We start from the raw sequence: 21,426 nt of genomic DNA, 5'->3' as shown, positions 1-21,426 counted from the left end.
CGCTGTATGAAGTAATAACATATATACATATATGTGTCTCACTGACATATATATATATATATATACCTATTCTATGTGTACACATTTATTCTACCTATTCTAATGTAAGCTGTCAGTGTGATTTTACTGTACACCGCACTGAATTACCGGCTTTTCTCTCTAACACCGCTGCGTATTTCTCGCAAGTCACACTGCTGGTCCGTGTGTAATCCATATTTTTGGGGCTTCCATAGACTTTCATTGTCATTTTCTTTTGCGCAATACGGTGACAAACGCAGCATGCTGCGATTTTCTACGGCCTTAGAAAGCCGTATAATACTGATCAGTAAAATACGGCAGATAGGAGCAGGGGCATAGAGAATAATTGTGACGTTTGTTTGGCGAGTTTTACGGACGTATTTTCTGCGCTCTTACGTCCGTAAAACTCGCTAGTGTGACTCCAGCCTAACAGCGCGGTTATCTGCTGAGGTTCTCATACACTATTAGGCTGCTGTCACACTATCAGTATTTGGTCAGTATTTTACATCAGTAAGCCAAAACCAGGAGTGGGTGATAAATGCAGAAGTGGTGCATATGTTTCTGTTATACTTTTCCTCTAATTGTTCCACTCCTGGTTTTGGCTTCCAAATGCTGATGTAAAATACTGACCAAATACTGATAGTGTGACGGCAGCCTTAGGGTGCGTCACCCAGCTGTAATCAAGGATACCTGGTTTGGGGCCCACTCAGAAGTTTCGCCCCCCCCCCCCGAGCCAAAACCCTAGCTACGCCCCTGATGTATATATATGTGTCTCACAGCATGCTGCGATTTCACTCGGATCCTGAATACAGCCGAGAAAACACTGCACTCGTCCATATTACGGTCTAGTGTGACTCCGGCCTTCCCCATTGTCTCCACTCAGGGTCTGATGCTCGCACACCCAATGCATGTTTTGTTAAAAACGCACCCACCGAGGAAGCCCATGCAAAATGCGCATTGGGGCTGCCAGAATCAGACCCTGGGTGGAGACTATGGGTAAGACTCATACTTTAATGTTTTAAGTTGCACATACTGTCTGATCACTGCTTTCTCTCTATCTGTGATCCTTTACATTGGTCTCTGAGTTACTGCTTCTTCATCTGAGTCATGTTTATGCATGCTTACTGTTGAGGCTTAAATGTTTGAGACAGAATGTGAAAATGTATTAGAATCTAGTAGGGATTATGTGAAGCACTGGCACTTTTTTGAATTGCTGCTATTGGTCTTCCACCCATCCACCAACTATTACGGGTTTGTTTGCTTTGCACCTTTGTTCCATACTGTTCATTTAGTCATTATATTATTCTTTGTATTACTCTTTATATATTTTGTCTTTAAATTGTTTGTCTTAATAAAATGTGTTACTCTTTATTTGGGACTTTTTATTGCTCTTTTCTCCTTGTTTTGTTTTTGTTTCTTGTTTTTAATGACCAGAACATTTAGCTGTAGCGACGTAAGTCCGAAAAGCGCCTTTGCATCAGAAAGAGGCAAAACTAAAATTGAAATGCCCTTGATGTATAGTGCACTGATCAGGAGAGCTAATTTTTCTGTCCTGGATATGATCACCTAGAATTGTTGAGCCTTTCAAAGAGTTTAGTTTCAGGGACATCTTCAAAGAAACTAATGTGATTTTTATTGGGCTTTTTAGCCAGATATCCATCAAATATTCTATGGCTCCAGAATCAATAAGCCATTGTCCCGAGATCACGGAGGAACTATAGGAAACAGACATAGGCACAAGTAAAATATCTTTAGTGAATGAAAGAGTTAATCCTATGGCAATGCCTCCCTCTTCACCTAGGCTCTGAACTTCTCCCTGTATGACCTTCAGTTTGGGACAATTTGTAAAACCTGGCATGGAGCACAGCAGAGGACAGCTGCCATAGGGGAAGGCCCCGTGGAGCAGGGGGATATGCTTAACATAGCCATTGACCACCAAGGGTTACACCTTTATCTAACCTTATCACCATTCCAATAATTGTTTGTTAGTTACCTGACCACAATCTCTTTAGTAGGAGCTGTATGGAGGGGATACCTATTAATGATTACAAAGGGTTTAATGAGTTACAGCTGGGACCCCTTTCTTTAAGAACCCATTACATTCCCTTATCTGTTATACCATACACTATTGATGGATCTGAATGTTTTGCTAACCAATACAGCTACTGTACATATAATATCTGGACCTTTATGCCAATTTACGTGATGCAATATTCAAGTGATATTGGATATATTTCTAGGAAAAGTACAGCAGAGTATCTCAAAAGACATAAAACTGAATGACAATTTCCCTCTGAAGCATTATTGTGTTGCCCTGGCAACATCCTTTGGCTGCTGCAGCAGCATTACTGAATAAATTAGCACTCAGGAGAACCATAGCCGTTATTGAAGAGACTAGTCTTTGTGCGGGCAAAAGAGGGAATTTTTCTGTGCTTTCATTTAATACGCTCTTATAATACTTCAAAATCAGGGGAGAAGAAATGTAATGTTTGTCCATTTGACTTGTCAAAGATAATGTTGCATTGGCCACAGGGAAATCTTAAAAGACAACTGTCCCTGTCAATTATGATGAACTCGAGCAAAAATCAAATTTGCCTGTCTATGAATTTTGTATCAGGTCCAAATATATATATTCATTGTGACAGAACTCGAGATATTTGGAAATGGCTGTTTATTTTTAGACTCTTCGAAGAAGCTGCTTTCTTTTCTCTTATTTACCCACCAAGGTCATATCTAGCAGGAGGGTAATCACACCCAAGGGTTAATTCAACAAATTTGAGGTGATTGGTATTTAACATTGTAGAAAGAAAACTAATTGGATAATATCCTTCTTAGTAATTGTGCATTGAGATTGTTAGTTATTTTTACAGACTCTGAATATGAAATGAGAGCGACAAAATTTTAAGAACTATGAAAATTCAGCCACAAAATCCTTTGCACTCTCTTAATAGTCTATCCATAAAACTATAGTCACGATTTTAGAAGCCAGTCTTAAAGAAGAGTTTGATGGAGTAAGTTCCATTAAGATGCTGCCGTACCCCAGCACAAGAAATGTACACTCCCTGACAGAAGTTATGTCGCTTATCCATGTTATGTAAATAAAAGCTTATAACTAGTGTTGAGCATTCCGATACCGCAAGTATCGGGTATCGGCCGATACTTGCGGTATCGGAATTCCGATACCGAGATCCGATATTTTTGTGATATCGGGTATCGGTATCGGAAGTGTAAAATAAAGAATTAAAATAAAAAATATTGTTATATTCACCTCTCCGGCGGCCCCTGGACATCTGCGCGAGGAACCGGCGTCCGGCACGGCTTCTTTCTTCAAAATGCGCGCCTTTAGGACCTGTGGTATGACGTCCCGGCTTCTGATTGGTCGCGTGCCGCCCATGTGACCGCCACGCGACCAATCAGAAGCCGCGACGTCATTCCTCAGCTAAAGTCCTAGAATGAGCGCCTTTTAGGACCTGAGGAATGACGTCGCGGCTTCTGATTGGTCGCGTGGCGGTCACATGGGCGGCACGCGACCAATCAGAAGCCGGGACGTCATTCCACAGGTCCTAAAGGCGCGCATTTTGAAGAAAGAAGCCGTGCCGGACGCCGGATCCTCCCGCTGATGTCCAGGGGCCGCCGGAGAGGTGAATATAACAATATTTTTTATTTTAATTCTTTATTTTACACTTTAATATGGATCCCAGGGCCTGAAGGAGAGTTTCCTCTCCTTCAGACCCTGGGATCCATGAGGATACATTCCGATACTTGATGTCCCATTGACTTGTATTGGTATCGGATATCGGTATCGGCGATATCCGATATTTTTCGGGTATCGGCCGATACTATCCGATACCGATACTTTCAAGTATCGGACCGTATCGCTCAACACTACTTATAACCTGACATTAAATTCATCCATTGGTTGTATAAATTATTCTTTTGAAAGCTGAAACCCTCCGAAGTGCGGTTTAGGTTAAGAAAATAAATTGGCATCAATGCAGAAATATTGATCAGTTAATGGACATAGAATGGATTGAGCATATACCGACATATTTTTGAAACATCTATTAATACCCTGATTGACAAAGATGCCAAAATTATAACTGAAAAACAGGACAACTCCCATAATAAATTGTACCTATAGAGAACCGGAGTATGGCGCCCCAAAATATTTGCAAAATACCACAATTAGTGAAAAAAGTTACTTTATTGAGCAATGCAAAAAAAGTATAAAAACACAGTAAAAGTAATGGATAAAGGTGATGACATAAAAACTGTAGTCAGCAGCACCATATATATAAATGTTTGCACCAAGTAGCAAAAAGGGGGGGACACTCAATACATAAAGTGCACAAGATAGGGTATGAACGCCTAGGCGGCGTAATATGACACTGATCTCATAATGAGTTTCAAATGTAGCATATTCCCAATTAAAGGTAACTACTCAATTTAGCAGGCAAACAAAGTGTTAACACTGCAATAAAGTGCCCAGTGCTTAAAGAAGCGCTACATATAGTGCTTACCCATGTGGATATGGTGCCTGCTGGGTCCGTGGCCCCTATGCATGTTTTGCAGTTTTTGCTTCCTCGAGAGGCTTGTGGCACAGAATGGTCAGATTTTGGCAAGACAAAAGTTTTGTCGCCTGGTCATTAGTGTTGAGCGATACCTTCCGATATCGGAAAGTATCGGTATCGGTTGGGATCGGCCGATATTCAAAAAATATCGGATATCGCCGATACCGATACCCGATCCCAATGCAAGTCAATGGGACCAAAATATCGGAATTAAAATAAACCCTTTCTTTCCTTGTAGGTTCATTCTACATCAAGAAAAACAAATAAGAATAATGTAGGATGTATTGTGGGAGGTGGCGGAGACATTAAAGGCAATGAGGTTTAGCCCAATCAAATAGAATAGCATGTTTTTTTTTTTTTTTAAGACGTTCGGAGTGAAAAAGATATTGAGTATGTAAATTTTTTTTTATTTTGTCAGATATTGATGTTTCCCCTTCTTTTTTTTTCTTTTTTTTTTTTACTTTTCCCACACTTTCATCTTCATCATCATCAGCATCTTTGACATCAACTTCTTCTTCACCTTATTCATCTTCTTCTTCATCTTCTACCTATTTTTTTTTTTATTACATTCTTCATATTCATTTTATTCAACTATTATTATTCTTCCTATTCTACATATTCTTTTTATTCCACTGTTATTATTCTTCCTATTCTACTTCTTCATCATATTCTCATTTGTGACAGGCATTCCCGTAGTTGTTATCTATAAAAGTTGGAAGATTACACCTTCCGTTCTGCCAGTCACAAAAGTTACATTTGTCCGCGTTCAGTTTGGCCTGCAGCATCAGGCTTTATCCAGGGGCACCACGAGGAGGAACGGACTCACCCCCATACACTGCTTAGTCTTCTTCTGCATATAATTTAGATAATATCTTTTGCTCTGATATTAAGTCTTATGCTTAATGTTCTTCTGCTCTTTGTTCTGCAGCCTCTTGTTCTTCTGCTTCTCGGTCTTCCATGTCGTCGTCTCCAGGGTCGTCGTCTCCAGTGTCGTCATCTCCGCCGTCGTCGTCTCAGCCGTCGTCGTCTCCGCCATCGTCGTCGTCGTCATCGGGGTGGTCTTCCGGGTCGTCGTCGTCGTCATCGGGGTGGTCTTCCGGGTCGTCGACTTTAGGGTCTTAAACTTGGAAATGTAGCAGAAGGTACAAGAAGGCTGAGAAAATGCCAAGAACCAGCTGATGGAACTGGAACTCGGATGGCTACCCGAAGGTTCAAGAGCCTATGGAACTACCGAGGACCAGCTGACGTTACTGGAACCCGGTTACTAAGCAGGAGGTACCCGTGCTAAAAAGCACTACCAAGGACCGCCTGACATTGGCGGAACTCGGATACCCAGAAGGAGGCACCTAAGCCAAAGGCTCTGCCCGGAACCAGCTGACGGTACTGGAACCAGGATGGGGAGCAGAAGGTACAAGAGCAAAAGACACTGCCGAGAACCAGCTGACGGTACTGGAACCCGGATGGGTAGCCGAAGGTCCAAGAGCCAATGGAACTACCGAGGACCAGCTGACGTTACTGGAACCCGGTTACTAAGCAGGAGGTACCCGTGCCCGAAAGCACTACCAAGGACCACCTGACGTTGGTGGAACTTGGATACCCAGAAGGAGGCACCTAAGCCAAAGGCTCTGCCCGGAACCAGCTGACGGTACTGGAACCAGGATGGGGAGCAGAAGGTACAAGAGCAAAAGACACGGCCGAGAACCAGCTGACGGTGCTGGAACCAGGTGGTGGACCTGAAGGTCCACAGGAGAGGAGAGAACAGCTAGGCCGCGAGGCAGCCGCAGTTACCGAACCCCAACAGTCCTACAGGGGGAGCTGGGCCTACTGGCACTACAGAACCAGCCTTGACTACCAGTTCACGCAGCCCACATAGGAAGCTCCTAAACTGGAGGCACCCTGGAGTTGGCTAACCCGACCGCACCACGACGGGGCAAGCATAGGCGTCTCAGTGAGCTTGACACAACCCGGAAACAGCTGGCGGTGCTGAAACCAGGCTTGGCACGAGGGAGTACCTGTGTCAAGAACACTGCCGAGAACCAGCTGGCGGTGCTGGAACCCAGATGCGTTGCCCCAGTGTGCAAGAGCCAATGGCACGACCGAGGACCAGCTGGCGGTGCTGGAACCCGGTTACTAAGCTGTAGGTGCCCGCGCTTAAAAGCACTACCAAGGACCGCCTGACGTTGGCGGAACTCGGATACCCAGGAGGAGGCACCTAAGCCAAAGGCTCGGCCTGGAACCAGCTGACGGTGCTGGAACCAGGTGGTGGACCTGAAGGTCCACAGGAGAGGAGAGAACAGCTAGGCCGCGAGGCAGCCGCAGTTACCGAACCCCAACAGTCCTACAGGGGGAGCTGGGCCTACTGGCATACAGAACCAGCCTTGACTGCCAGTTCACGCAGCCCACATAGGAAGCTCCTAAACTGGAGGCACCCTGGAGTTGGCTAACCCGACCGCACCACGACGGGGCAAGCATAGGCGTCTCAGTGAGCTTGACACAACCCGGAAACAGCTGGCGGTGCTGAAACCAGGCTTGGCACGAGGGAGTACCTGTGTCAAGAACACTGCCGAGAACCAGCTGGCGGTGCTGGAACCCAGATGCGTTGCCCCATTGTGCAAGAGCCAATGGCACGACCGAGGACCAGCTGACGGTGCTGGAACACGGTTACTAAGCTGTAGGTGCCCGCGCTTAAAAGCACTACCAAGGACCGCCTGACGTTGGCGGAACTCGGATACCCAGGAGGAGGCACCTCAGCCAAAGGCTCGGCCCGGAACCAGCTGACGGTGCTGGAACCAGGTGGTGGACCACAAGGCCCACAGGAGAGGAGAGAACAGCTAGGCCGCGAGGCAGCCGCAGTTACCGAACCCCAACAGTCCTACAGGGGGAGCTGGGCCTACTGGCACTACAGAACCAGCCTTGACTACCAGTTCACGCAGCCCACATAGGAAGCTCCTAAACTGGAGGCACCCTGGAGTTGGCTAACCCGACCGCACCACGACGGGGCAAGCATAGGCGTCTCAGTGAGCTTGACACAACCCGGAAACAGCTGGCGGTGCTGAAACTAGGCTTGGCACGAGGGAGTACCTGTGTCAAGAACACTGCCGAGAACCAGCTGGCGGTGCTGGAACCCAGATGCGTTGCCCCAGTGTGCAAGAGCCAATGGCACGACCGAGGACCAGCTGGCGGTGCTGGAACCCGGTTACTAAGCTGTAGGTGCCCGCGCTTAAAAGCACTACCAAGGACCGCCTGACGTTTGCGGAACTCGGATACCCAGGAGGAGGCACCTAAGCCAAAGGCTCGGCCTGGAACCAGCTGACGGTGCTGGAACCAGGTGGTGGACCTGAAGGTCCACAGGAGAGGAGAGAACAGCTAGGCCGCGAGGCAGCCGCAGTTACCGAACCCCAACAGTCCTACAGGGGGAGCTGGGCCTACTGGCATACAGAACCAGCCTTGACTGCCAGTTCACGCAGCCCACATAGGAAGCTCCTAAACTGGAGGCACCCTGGAGTTGGCTAACCCGACCGCACCACGACGGGGCAAGCATAGGCGTCTCAGTGAGCTTGACACAACCCGGAAACAGCTGGCGGTGCTGAAACCAGGCTTGGCACGAGGGAGTACCAGTGTCAAGAACACTGCCGAGAACCAGCTGGCGGTGCTGGAACCCAGATGCGTTGCCCCATTGTGCAAGAGCCAATGGCACGACCGAGGACCAGCTGACGGTGCTGGAACACGGTAACTAAGCTGTAGGTGCCCGCGCTTAAAAGCACTACCAAGGACCGCCTGACGTTGGCGGAACTCGGATACCCAGGAGGAGGCACCTAAGCCAAAGGCTCGGCCCGGAACCAGCTGACGGTGCTGGAACCAGGTGGTGGACCCCAAGGCCCACAGGAGAGGAGAGAACAGCTAGGCCGCGAGGCAGCCGCAGTTACCGAACCCCAACAGTCCTACAGGGGGAGCTGGGCCTACTGGCACTACAGAACCAGCCTTTACTACCAGTTCACGCAGCCCACATAGGAAGCTCCTAAACTGGAGGCACCCTGGAGTTGGCTAACCCGACTGCAACACGACGGGGCAAACATTGGCGTCTCAGCGAGTTTGACACACCCTGGAAACAGCTGACGGTGCTGAAACCAGGTTTGGCACGAGGGAGTACCTGTGACAAAAACACTGCCGAGAACCAGCTGGCGGTGCTGGAACCCAGATGCGTTGCCCCAGTGTGCAAGAGCCAATGGCACGACCGAGGACCAGCTAACGGTGCTGGAACACGGTTACTAAGCTGTAGGTGCCCGTGCTTAAAAGCACTACCAAGGACCGCCTGACGTTGGCGGAACTCGGATACCCAGGAGGAGGCACCTAAGCCAAAGGCTCGGCCTGGAACCAGCTGACGGTGCTGGAACCAGGTGGTGGACCCCAAGGCCCACAGGAGAGGAGAGAACAGCTAGGCCGCGAGGCAGCCGCAGTTACCGAACCCCAACAGTCCTACAGGGGGAGCTGGGCCTACTGGCACTACAGAACCAGCCTTGACTACCAGTTCACGCAGCCCACATAGGAAGCTCCTAAACTGGAGGCACCCTGGAGTTGGCTAACCCGACCGCACCACGACGGGGCAAGCATAGGCGTCTCAGCGAGCTTGACACAACCCGGAAACAGCTGACGGTGCTGAAACCAGGTTTGGCACGAGGGAGTACCTGTGACAAAAACACTGCCGAGAACCAGCTGGCGGTGCTGGAACCCAGATGCGTTGCCCCAGTGTGCAAGAGCCAATGGCACGACCGAGGACCAGCTGACGGTGCTGGAACACGGTTACTAAGCTGTAGGTACCCGCGCTTAAAAGCACTACCAAGGACCGCCTGACGTTGGCGGAACTCGGATACCCAGGAGGAGGCACCTAAGCCAAAGGCTCGGCCTGGAACCAGCTGACGGTGCTGGAACCAGGTGGTGGACCCCAAGGCCCACAGGAGAGGAGAGAACAGCTAGGCCGCGAGGCAGCCGCAGTTACCGAACCCCAACAGTCCTACAGGGGGAGCTGGGCCTACTGGCACTACAGAACCAGCCTTGACTACCAGTTCACGCAGCCCACATAGGAAGCTCCTAAACTGGAGGCACCCTGGAGTTGGCTAACCCGACCGCACCACGACGGGGCAAGCATAGGCGTCTCAGCGAGCTTGACACAACCCGGAAACAGCTGACGGTGCTGAAACCAGGCTTGGCACGAGGGAGTACCTGTGACAAGAACACTGCCGAGAACCAGCTGGCGGTGCTGGAACCCAGATGCGTTGCCCCAGTGTGCAAGAGCCAATGGCACGACCGAGGACCAGCTGGCGGTGCTGGAACCCGGTTACTAAGCTGTAGGTGCCCGCGCTTAAAAGCACTACCAAGGACCGCCTGACGTTGGCGGAACTCGGATACCCAGGAGGAGGCACCTAAGCCAAAGGCTCGGCCTGGAACCAGCTGACGGTGCTGGAACCAGGTGGTGGACCTGAAGGTCCACAGGAGAGGAGAGAACAGCTAGGCTGCGAGGCAGCCGCAGTTACCGAACCCCAACAGTCCTACAGGGGGAGCTGGGCCTACTGGCACTACAGAACCAGCCTTGACTGCCAGTTCACGCAGCCCACATAGGAAGCTCCTAAACTGGAGGCACCCTGGAGTTGGCTAACCCGACCGCACCACGACGGGGCAAGCATAGGCGTCTCAGTGAGCTTGACACAACCCGGAAACAGCTGGCGGTGCTGAAACCAGTCTTGGCACGAGGGAGTACCTGTGTCAAGAACACTGCCGAGAACCAGCTGGCGGTGCTGGAACCCAGATGCGTTGCCCCAGTGTGCAAGAGCCAATGGCACGACCGAGGACCAGCTGGCGGTGCTGGAACCCGGTTACTAAGCTGTAGGTGCCCGCGCTTAAAAGCACTACCAAGGACCGCCTGACGTTGGCGGAACTCGGATACCCAGGAGGAGGCACCTAAGCCAAAGGCTCGGCCTGGAACCAGCTGACGGTGCTGGAACCAGGTGGTGGACCCCAAGGCCCACAGGAGAGGAGAGAACAGCTAGGCCGCGAGGCAGCCGCAGTTACCGAACCCCAACAGTCCTACAGGGGGAGCTGGGCCTACTGGCACTACAGAACCAGCCTTGACTACCAGTTCACGCAGCCCACATAGGAAGCTCCTAAACTGGAGGCACCCTGGAGTTGGCTAACCCGACCGCACCACGACGGGGCAAGCATAGGCGTCTCAGTGAGCTTGACACAACCCGGAAACAGCTGACGGTGCTGAAACCAGGCTTGGCACGAGGGAGTACCTGTGACAAGAACACTGCCGAGAACCAGCTGGCGGTGCTGGAACCCAGATGCGTTGCCTATTAAAGATTGTCTTCCTAGAGCCCCAACTAGCGGTGTTGGAGCTAAGGGTAAGCAGGGGGAGCAGAGTGTAGGCCGAAGCCTGCACTGGAGGCAGCTTTGTGTCTGCGTTGCGTTTGCAGGACACTTTGCCGGCTACACAGTGGGGGAACAGCTGGCGTTGCTGAACCCCACTAACACAATGGCGTGTGTTTTTCTCTGTGCAGCTAGCACTTGCGGTCAAAAACTAGCGATGTTAGAGCCCGTGTTGAAGCAGGAGGAGGAGGAGAGGAGCAGAGTGTAGGCCGAAGCCTATTTGAACCAATTTCAAAGGAAACCTTTAACCCCCCCTCAGGTGTTACAAAGTACAAGAGACACACCTTGTGCAGTATTAATGCTGCACAAGTGAAAGGTTGCTCTATTAATTTGTCTACTTGCACACGCTGAATGAAAGACGTACACAATTTAGCCCATTCTACAGTCAAACTGTAGTGGATGCGTGACTTGGCTTTTTAAGGAGACGCAGCACAGGTGTAACAAATAACGCCTTGGTGCTTGGCGCAGCTTTCTGAGCGTTGTTATTTGCTGTACAGGAGTCTGCGCTCTTGTGTTATCCCTTGGCAATGCCCTGTTAGAGCTGCCCGTCTTATGACCTCATTTCATGTTGGCCGGTGCGGTTAACGATGGCCATAAATCCCAGACCCACAGTGCCTTTTCATAAAGTCACACTGCGGTGCTGTGATTCGTGGCCTTGAGCAGTAAATATTTTGGCCGCTCACACACGTCCTTACACCTGCTTCAGACTGGGCGGCCTCTGCTGATCCCTTGCATGCCGCGGCCATGAGGCTGCACAGTCTGAAGAAGGCGGAAGGAGATGAGTTAAGACAGGTGAAGATATGCACTGCTCGTGCCCATCAATCACACCCTCGCAGTCAAAATAAGACAACGAGGAGCATTGTTTCAGGCAGGGCGGACGCACTGGCGCAACAAGCCAACCAATGATGTCAGAAGACGGGAAGCGCTACCAAGGGGGGTGCTGCGTATCATTAGAAAGGAAAGTCACACCTCAGGGACAGTGGAATGGTCTCAATGAGACACATTTTGTACGTTTTGAGTTCTACGTGGGCAAGGACAAAAAGTCAGCCACCTTGTACAAATGCAGCAGTACTGCTGTACAAGGTGGCTGTTATACATAGAAACACCTGGGGGGGGTGGGGGGCAGGCTCCCTTCAATTTCAGTTCATGTGCCTGCGTGGCGTTTGCAGGACACGTTGCCAGCTACACAGCAGGGGAACAGCTGGCGGTGCTGAACCCCACTAACACATTGGCTGGTGTTTTTCTCTGTGCAGCTAGCATGTCCGGGCAGAAACTGGCGTTGTTTGAGCCCAGGGTCAGCAGGAGGAGGAGAGGAGCAAAGTGTAGGCCGAAGCCTGCACTGGTGGCAGCTTTTGTTCAGTTGTGCCAGCGTGGCTTGTGCTGGACACGATGCCGACTACACAGCAGGGGAACAGCTGGCGGTGCTGAACCCCACTAACACATTGGCTGGTGTTTTTCTCTGTGCAGCTAGCATGTCCGGGCAGAAACTGGCGTTGTTTGAGCCCAGGGTCAGCAGGAGGAGGAGAGGAGCAAAGTGTAGGCCGAAGCCTGCACTGGTGGCAGCTTTTGGTCAGTTGTGCCAGCGTGGCTTGTGCTGGACACGATGCCGACTACACAGCAGGGGAACAGCTGGCGTTGCTGAACCCCACTAACACATTGACTGGTGTTTTTCTCTGTGCAGCTAGCAGTTCCGGGCAAAAACTAGCGGTGTTTGAGCCCAGGGTCAGCAGGAGGAGTAGAGGAGCAGAGTGTAGGCCGAAGCCTAGTTGAACCAATTTCAAAGGTTACCTTTAACCCCCCCCTCAGGTGTTGCAAGGTACAAGAGCCACACCTTGAACAGCATTAATGATGCACAAGTCAAAGGTTGCTCTATTTAATTTTGCTCCTTGCACACGCTGAATTAAACACGTACACTATTTAGCCCATTATACTGTCAAACAGTAGTGGAGGCGTGACTAGTCTACTAGTCTTTTTAAGGAGACGCAGCACAGGTGTACAAATTTACACCTAGGTGCTGTGCGCAGATTCCTTACCGTTGTTATTTGCAGTACAGGAAACTGCGCTCTTGTGTTATCCCTTGGCAATACCCTGTTAGTGCAGGCCGTCTCATGACCTCATTTCATGTTGGCCGGTGCGGTTAACGATGGCCATAAATCCCAGACCCACAGTGGCTTTTCCTAAAGTCACACTGCGGTGCTGGGATTCGTGGCCTTGTGCAGTAAATATGTTCGCCGCTCACACATGTCCTTACACCTGCTTCAGACTGGGCGGCCTCAGCTGATCCCTTATCGCATGCCGCGGCCATGAGGCCGCACAGTCAGAAGAAGGCGGAAGGAGGGGAGTGAAGACAGGGGAACATATGCACTGCTCGTGCCCATCAATCACACCCTCGCAGTCAAAATATATGAGACAACGGGGGGCGTTGTGTCGGGCAGGGGGGACGCACAGGCACAGCCAGCCAACCAATGATGTCAGGAGACGGGCAGCGCTAACAATGGGGGTGCTGCGTGTCATTAAAAAGGAAAGTCACACCTCAGGGACATTGTAATGGTCTGTAATGAGACACATTTTGTACTTGTTGAGTTCCACGTGTGCAAGGAGAAAAAGTCAGCCACCTTGTACAAATGCAGCAGTACTGCTGTACAAGGTGGCTGTTATACATAGAAACACCTGGGGGGGGTGGGGGGCAGGCTCCCTTCAATTTCAGTTCATGTGCCTGCGTGGCGTTTGCAGGACACGTTGCCAGCTACACAGCAGGGGAACAGCTGGCGGTGCTGAACCCCACTAACACATTGGCTGGTGTTTTTCTCTGTGCAGCTAGCATGTCCGGGCAGAAACTGGCGTTGTTTGAGCCCAGGGTCAGCAGGAGGAGGAGAGGAGCAAAGTGTAGGCCGAAGCCTGCACTGGTGGCAGCTTTTGGTCAGTTGTGCCAGCGTGGCTTGTGCTGGACACGATGCCGACTACACAGCAGGGGAACAGCTGGCGGTGCTGAACCCCACTAACACATTGACTGGTGTTTTTCTCTGTGCAGCTAGCATGTCCGGGCAGAAACTGGCGGTGTTTGAGCCCGGGGTCAGCAGGAGGAGGAGAGGAGCAGAGTGTAGGCCGAAGCCTGCACTGGTGGCAGCTTTTGGTCGGTTGTGCCAGCGTGGCTTGTGCTGGACACGATGCCGACTACACAGCAGGGGAACAGCTGGCGGTGCTGAACCCCACTAACACATTGGCTGGTGTTTTTCTCTGTGCAGCTAGCATGTCCGGGCAGAAACTGGCGTTTTTTGAGCCCAGGGTCAGCAGGAGGAGTAGAGGAGCAGAGTGTAGGCCGAAGCCTAGTTGAACCAATTTCAAAGGTTACATTTAACCCCCCCCTCAGGTGTTGCAAGGTACAAGAGCCACACCTTGAACAGCATTAATGATGCACAAGTCAAAGGTTGCTCTATTTAATTTTGCTCCTTGCACACGCTGAATAAAACACGTACACTATTTAGCCCATTATACTGTCAAACAGTAGTGGAGGCGCGACTACTAGTCTTTTTAAGGAGATGCAGCACAGGTGTCAAAATTTACACCTAGCTGCTGTGCGCAGATTCCTGAGCGTTGTTATTTGCTGTACAGGAGTCTGCGCTATTGGAATCCCTTGGCCATGCGCTGTGAGCGCTTCCTGTCTTCTGACCTCATTTAATGTCGGCCGTTACGGTTAGCGATGGACATGAATCCCAGACCCACAGTGTGTTTTCAAAAAATCACACTGCGTGGCTGGGATTCGTGGCCTTGTTCAGTAAATATGTTTGACGCTTACACATGTCCTTACACCTGCTTCAGACTGGGCGGCCTCATCTGATCCCTTATCGCCTGCCGCGGCCATGAGGACACCCAGTCTGAAGAAGGCGGAAGGAGATGAGTGAACACAGGCAAACATATGCACTGCACATGCCCATCAATCACACCCTCGCTGTTCAGAAAAATAAGACACCGAGGGGCGTTGTTTCGAGCAGGGCAGACGCACAGGCGCAGCCAGCTAACCAATGATGTCAAAAGACGGGCAGCGCTAACAAGGGTGGTGCTGCGTATCATTAGAAAGGAAAGTCACACCTCAGGGACAGTGGAATGGTCTCAATGAGACACATTTTGTACGTGTTGAGTTCCACGTGGGCAAGGAGAAAAAGTCAGCCACCTTGTACAAATGCAGCAGTACTGCTGTACAAGGTGGCTGTTTTAAATAGAAACACCTGGGGGTGGGGGGCAGGCTCCCTTCAATTTCAGTTCATGTGCCTGCGTGGCGTTTGCAGGTCACGTTGCAAGCTACACAGCAGGGGAACAGCTGGCGGTGCTGAACCCCACTGACACATTGACTGGTGTTTTTCTCTGTGCAGCTCGCATGTCCGGGCAAAAACTGGCGGTGTTAGAGCCCAGGGTCAGCAGGAGGAGGAGAGGAGCAATGTGTAGGCCGAAGCCTGCACTGGTGGCAGCTTTTGGTCAGTTGTGCCAGCGTGGCTTGTGCTGGACACGATGCCGGCTACACAGCGGGGGAACAGCTGGCGGTGCTGAACCCCACTAACACATTGGCTGGTGTTTTTCTCTGTGCAGCTAGCACTTCCGGGCAGAAACTGGCGGTGTTTGAGCCCAGGGTCAGCAGGAGGAGGAGAGGAGCAGAGTGTAGGCCAAAGCCTGCACTGGTGGCAGCTTTTGGTCAGTTGTGCCAGCGTGGCTTGTGCTGGACACGATGCCGACTACACAGCAGGGGAACAGCTGGCGGTGCTGAACCTCACTAACACATTGACTGGTGTTTTTCTCTGTGCAGCTAGCAGTTCCGGGCAAAAACTAGCGGTGTTTGAGCCCAGGGTCAGCAGGAGAGGAGCAGAGTGTAGGCCGAAGCCTAGTTGAACCAATTTCAAAGGTTACCTTTAACCCCCCTCAGGTGTTGCAAGGTACAAGAGCCACACCTTGTGCAGCATTAATGCTGCACAAGTAAAAGGTTGCTCTATTTGTTTTGCTCCTTGGACAACCCTGACTAAAACACGTACACTATTTAGCCCATTATACTGTCAAACAGTTGTGGAGGCGTGACTTGTCTTTTTAAGGAGACGCAGCACAGGTGTCAAAATTTGCACCTAGGTACTGGGCGCAGATTCCTGAGCGTTGTTATTTGCTGTACAGGAGTCTGCGCTATTGTGATCCCTTGGCCATGCGCTGTGAGCGCTTCCTGTCTTCTGACCTCATTTCATTTCGGCCGTTGCGGTTAGCGATGGACATGAATCCCAGACCCACAGTGTGTTTTCAAAAAATCACACTGCGTGGCTGGGATTCGTGGCCTTGTGCAGTAAATAGGTTTGCCGCTTACACATGTCCTTACACCTGCTCCAGACTGGGCGGCCTCAGCTGATCCCTTATCGCCTACCACGGCCAGGAGGCCGCACAGTCTGAAGAAGGCGGAAGGAGATGAGTTAAGACAGGCGAACATATGCACTGCTCGTGCCCATAAACCACACCCTCGCTGACAAAATAAATATGACAACGAGGGGCGTTGTTTCTAGCAGGGCGGATGCACAGGCGCAGCCAGCTAACCATGATGACAAAAGACGGGAAACGCTACCAAGGGGGGTGCTGCGTATCATTAGAAAGGAAAGTCACACCTCAGGGACAGTGGAATGGTCTCAATGAGACACATTTTGTATGTGTTGAGTTCCACGTGGGCAAGGAGAAAAAGTCAGCCACCTTGTACAAATGCAGCAGTACTGCTGTACTAGGTGGCTGTTATACATAGAAACACCTGGGGGGGTGGGGCCAGGTTCCCTTTAATTTCAGTTCATGTGCCTGCGTGGCGTTTGCAGGTCACGTTGCCGGCTACACAGCAGGGGAACAGCTGGCGTTGCTGAACCCCACTAACACATTGGCTGGTGTTTTTCTCTGTGCAGCTAGCACTTCCGGGCAAAAACTAGCGGTGTTTGAGCCCAGGGTCAGCAGGAGGAGGAGAGGAGCAGAGTGTAGGCCGAAGCCTGCACTGGTGGCAGCTTTTGTTCTGTTGTGGCAGCGTGGCTTGTGCTGGACACGTTGCCGACTACACAGCAGGGGAACAGCTGGCGGTGCTGAACCCCACTGACACATCACCTAGTGTTTTTTCTGTGTAGACAACACTTCCAGGTGGCAACTGACAGTGTTGAAACCCAGGGAATCAAAGAGGAGCAGAGTGTAGGCCGAAGCCTGCAGTGGAGCAAGTTGAAAGGGAACCTTTAACCCCCCCCCCCAGGCATTTGTTGCTGAAAGAGCCATCTTGTACAGCAGTAATACTGCACATGGAAAATGGTGGCTCCGAAAATTATGCTCCTTGCAAACGCTGAAGTACACACTCATATAATGTGTCCCCTCACACCGTCAAACCATCCCGGAAGTGGGACTTTCCTTTGTAATGTGACACAGCACAGCCGTCATTCCAACCCCCTTGGTGCCGGGCGCCACCTCCTCAACGTTGTTTGGTTCTGTCACGGAGCCCGCGCTGTAATGTTATCCCTTGGCCATGCACAGTTAGCGGTGCCCGTCTTCTGACATCATGTAGGTGTCAGGCTGGCAGTGCCTGTGCGTCCAAGCTGCCCGAGATCCAACCTTGCAGTGTCATCTAATGTAGTCCCACTGCGGGCCAGGGATCCATGGGCATGCGCAGTGCATATCATCGCCTCTCACTCACCTCCTTCCTGCTTCTTCAGACTGTGCGGCGTCACGGCCGTGGCATGCTATTAGGGATCAGCTGACGCCGCCTAGTCTGAAGAAGCGTGAAGAAGGGGAGTGAGAGGCTAGTATATGCACTGCGCATGGCCATGGATACCAGGCCCACTGTGGGATCACATTAGACGACACTGCGAGGTGTGATTTCGGGCAGCGTGGACGCACAGGCGCAGCCAGGACGACAACAAATGATGTCAGAGGACGGGCAGCGCAAACTGTGCATGGCCAAGGGATAACATAACAGCGCAGGGTCCATGACGGAATCAAACAACGCTAAGGAGGCAGCGCACGGTGCCAAGGGGGTAGCAATGACGGCTGTGCTGCGTCACATTACAAAGGAAAGTCCCACCTCCGGGACGGTTGGACGGTGTGAGGGGACACATTACATGAGTGTGTAGTTCAGCGTTTGCAAGGAGCATAATTTCAAGAGCGACCTTTCCCTTGTGAAGTATTAGTGCTGCACATGGTGGCTCTTTCAGTAACAAACGCCTAGAGGGGGGGGGACAGGTCCCCTTACATTTTAGTTGTGCCAGCGTGGCGGTCGCACAACACGTTGCCGGATACACAGCTGGGGATCAGCTGACGTTACTGAACCCCAATAACAGAGGAGCGACTGTTGACTGTGCACACAGCACTTCCAGGCACCAACTGGCGGTGTTAGAGCCCAGGGACAGCAGGAGGAGCAGATTGGAGGTATTGCCGCACACACAGCTGGGGATCAGCTGACATTACTGAACCCCAATAACAGAGGAGCGACTGTTGACTGTGCACACAGCACTTCCAGGCACCAACTGGCGGTGTTAGAGCCCAGGGACAGGAGGAGGAGCAGATTGGAGGTATTGCCGCACACACAGCTGGGGATCAGCTGACGTTACTGAACCCCAATAACAGAGGAGCGACTGTTGACTGTGCACACAGCACTTCCAGGCACCAACTGGCGGTGTTAGAGCCCAGGGACAGCAGGAGGAGCAGATTGGAGGTATTGCCGCACACACAGCTGGGGATCAGCTGACGTTACTGAACCCCAATAACAGAGGAGCGACTGTTGACTGTGCACACAGCACTTCCAGGCACCAACTGGCGGTGTTAGAGCCCAGGGACAGGAGGAGGAGCAGATTGGAGGTATTGCCGCACACACAGCTGGGGATCAGCTGACGTTACTGAACCCCAATAACAGAGGAGCGACTGTTGACTGTGCACACAGCACTTCCAGGCACCAACTGGCAGTGTTAGAGCCCAGGGACAGCAGGAGGAGCAGATTGGAGGTATTGCCGCACACACAGCTGGGGATCAGCTGACGTTACTGAACCCCAATAACAGAGGAGCGACTGTTGACTGTGCACACAGCACTTCCAGGCACCAACTGGCGGTGTTAGAGCCCAGGGACAGCAGGAGGAGCAGAGGAACAGAGTGTAGGCCGAAGCCTGATTGGAGCAAGTTGAAACGAAACCTTTAACCCCCCCCCCCCAAGACGTTTGTAGCTGAAAGAGCCATCTTGTGCAGCACTAAGGATGCAAAAGGAAAAGGTTGCTCTTTTAATTATGCTCCTTGCAAACACCGAAGTAAACACTAAAAATGTGTCCCTTTATACCGTTAAACCGTTCCGGAGGTGCGAATTTCCTTCGTAATGGGACACAGCACAGCTGTCATTCCTATCCCCTTGATGCCGTGCGCTGCCTCCTCAGCGTTGTTTTAAGCTGTCACGGAGCCTGCGCTGTTCTGTTAGCCCTTGGCCATGCCCAATTAGCGCTGCCTGTCTTCTGACATAATTTGGTGTCAGGCTGTCAGTGCCTGTGCGTCCACGCTGCTCCAGATCCCACCTCGCAGTCTCGTCTAACGTAATCCCACTGCGGGCCTTGGAACCATGGGCATGCACAGTGCATAACCTCGACTCTCACTCCCCTCCTTCCCTCTTCAGACTGTGCGGTGTCACGGCCATGGCATGCTAGGGATCAGCTGACGGCGCACAGTCTAAAGAAGGCGGAGGGAAATGAGCGAGAGCCCGAGGGGAAGATATGCACTGCGCATGCCCATGGATCCCAGGCCCGCAGTGTGACTCAATCAGAAGACACTGCAAGGCGGGATCTCGGGCAGCGCGGCCGCACAGGCGCAGCCAGCCTGACACCAAATTATGTCAGAAGACAGGCAGCGCAAATAGGGCATGCCCAAGGGATAACAGAACAGCGCAGGCTCCGTGATAGCTTAAAACAACGCTGAGGAGGCAGCGCATGGCACCAAGGGGGTAGGAATGACGGCTGTGCTGCGTCACATTACGAAGGAAAGTCCCAGCTCCGGGACGGTATAACGGTATCAGTGAACACATTTTATAAGTGTTAAGTTCTGCGTGTGCAAAGAGCTAAAAAAAAAGAGCTACCTTTTCCTTGTGCAGCATTACTGCTGCACAAGATGGCTCTTTCAGTAACAAACGACGGGGGGGGGGACAGGTTCCCTTACATTTAGGTTGTTGTGCCAGCGTGGCGGTCGCAGGACACATTGCCGGCTACACAGCTGGGGATCAGCTGACGTTACTGAAACCCAATAGCACTGGGTCGTATGTTTTTACTGTGCAGCCTGCACTTCTGAGCCGCAACTGGCGGTGTTGGAGCCCAGGAATAGCAGTTCAGGTGGTAGAAAGATGAACACAGCAGGAGACCTGGATGACACCCAATTACTTAATCAGGCAGAGGAGTGGCAAATTCCTGCGAGATCCAGGCCTGGTTCATTTTCAGGAAAGTAAGCCGGTCAAGGTTATCGGAGGATAGTCGCATGCGACGGTCTGTTAGTACACCACCTGCGGCACTAAAGACACGTTCCGATAAGACACTAGCCGCAGGGCAAGCCAGCACCTCCAATGCATACTGACTTAGCTCTGGCCATGTATCCAGCTTAAAGACCCAAAACTTGAACGGGGAAGAGCCATCTGGGAGTACAGTAAGAGGGCAAGCCATGTAGTCTGTCACCATCTGACGGAACCGTTGCCTCCTTCTGACTGGAGCCGCCGGTGATGGTGTAGACATTTGGGGCGGGCACACAAAAGTGTGCCAGAGTTGTGCCATACTGGGCTTGCCTTGGGCAGAGGCACTGATTCTGCTCCCTCTTTGGGCAGAGCCTCCCCCACTGCCTCGACGCACTGAGCTGCTTTGTAAAGCACTAGCAGCACTCCTCTCAGTTGGACAGGAGAAGATGATGGAATTCACCAGTGTGTCGTGGTACTCCCGCAATTTACGCTCCCGGGTCAACGCAGGGATGAGGTTTTGGACGTTGTCCCGGTAGCGAGGATCGAGGAGGGTGAACACCCAATAATTAGGCATGTTGAGAATGTGGTCGATGCGGCGGTCGTTTCTCAGGCACTGCAGCATGAAATCCACCATGTGCTGCAGAGTGCTAACTGGCCCAGAAACACTGTCCCCTGCTTGAGACATGATCTCTGCCCGCTCGTCATCACCCCACCCTCGCTGTACACACTGACCACTGGACAATTGTGTCGCTCCCTCCTCTGGACGGAGCTCTTCCTCCTCCATTGACTCCTCCTCATCCTCCTCACAAATTGGCCCCTGCGTACCCCTTTGTGAGGAACCACGTGGCGCTGACTCTCCAGAAGCTGATGGAAAAGGTGACTCCTCATCCTCCACCTCTTCCACCACATCATCCCTTAACCCTTGCAAAGTTTGCTGAAGCAGGCAGATAAGGGGGACAG

The sequence above is a fragment of the Ranitomeya imitator genome, chromosome 3 (assembly GCF_032444005.1).
Source record: "Ranitomeya imitator isolate aRanImi1 chromosome 3, aRanImi1.pri, whole genome shotgun sequence".
Lineage (NCBI taxonomy): Eukaryota > Metazoa > Chordata > Amphibia > Anura > Dendrobatidae > Ranitomeya > Ranitomeya imitator.
The sequence above is the reverse complement of the archived record's forward strand: the minus strand, read 5'-3'. Positions refer to the sequence as shown.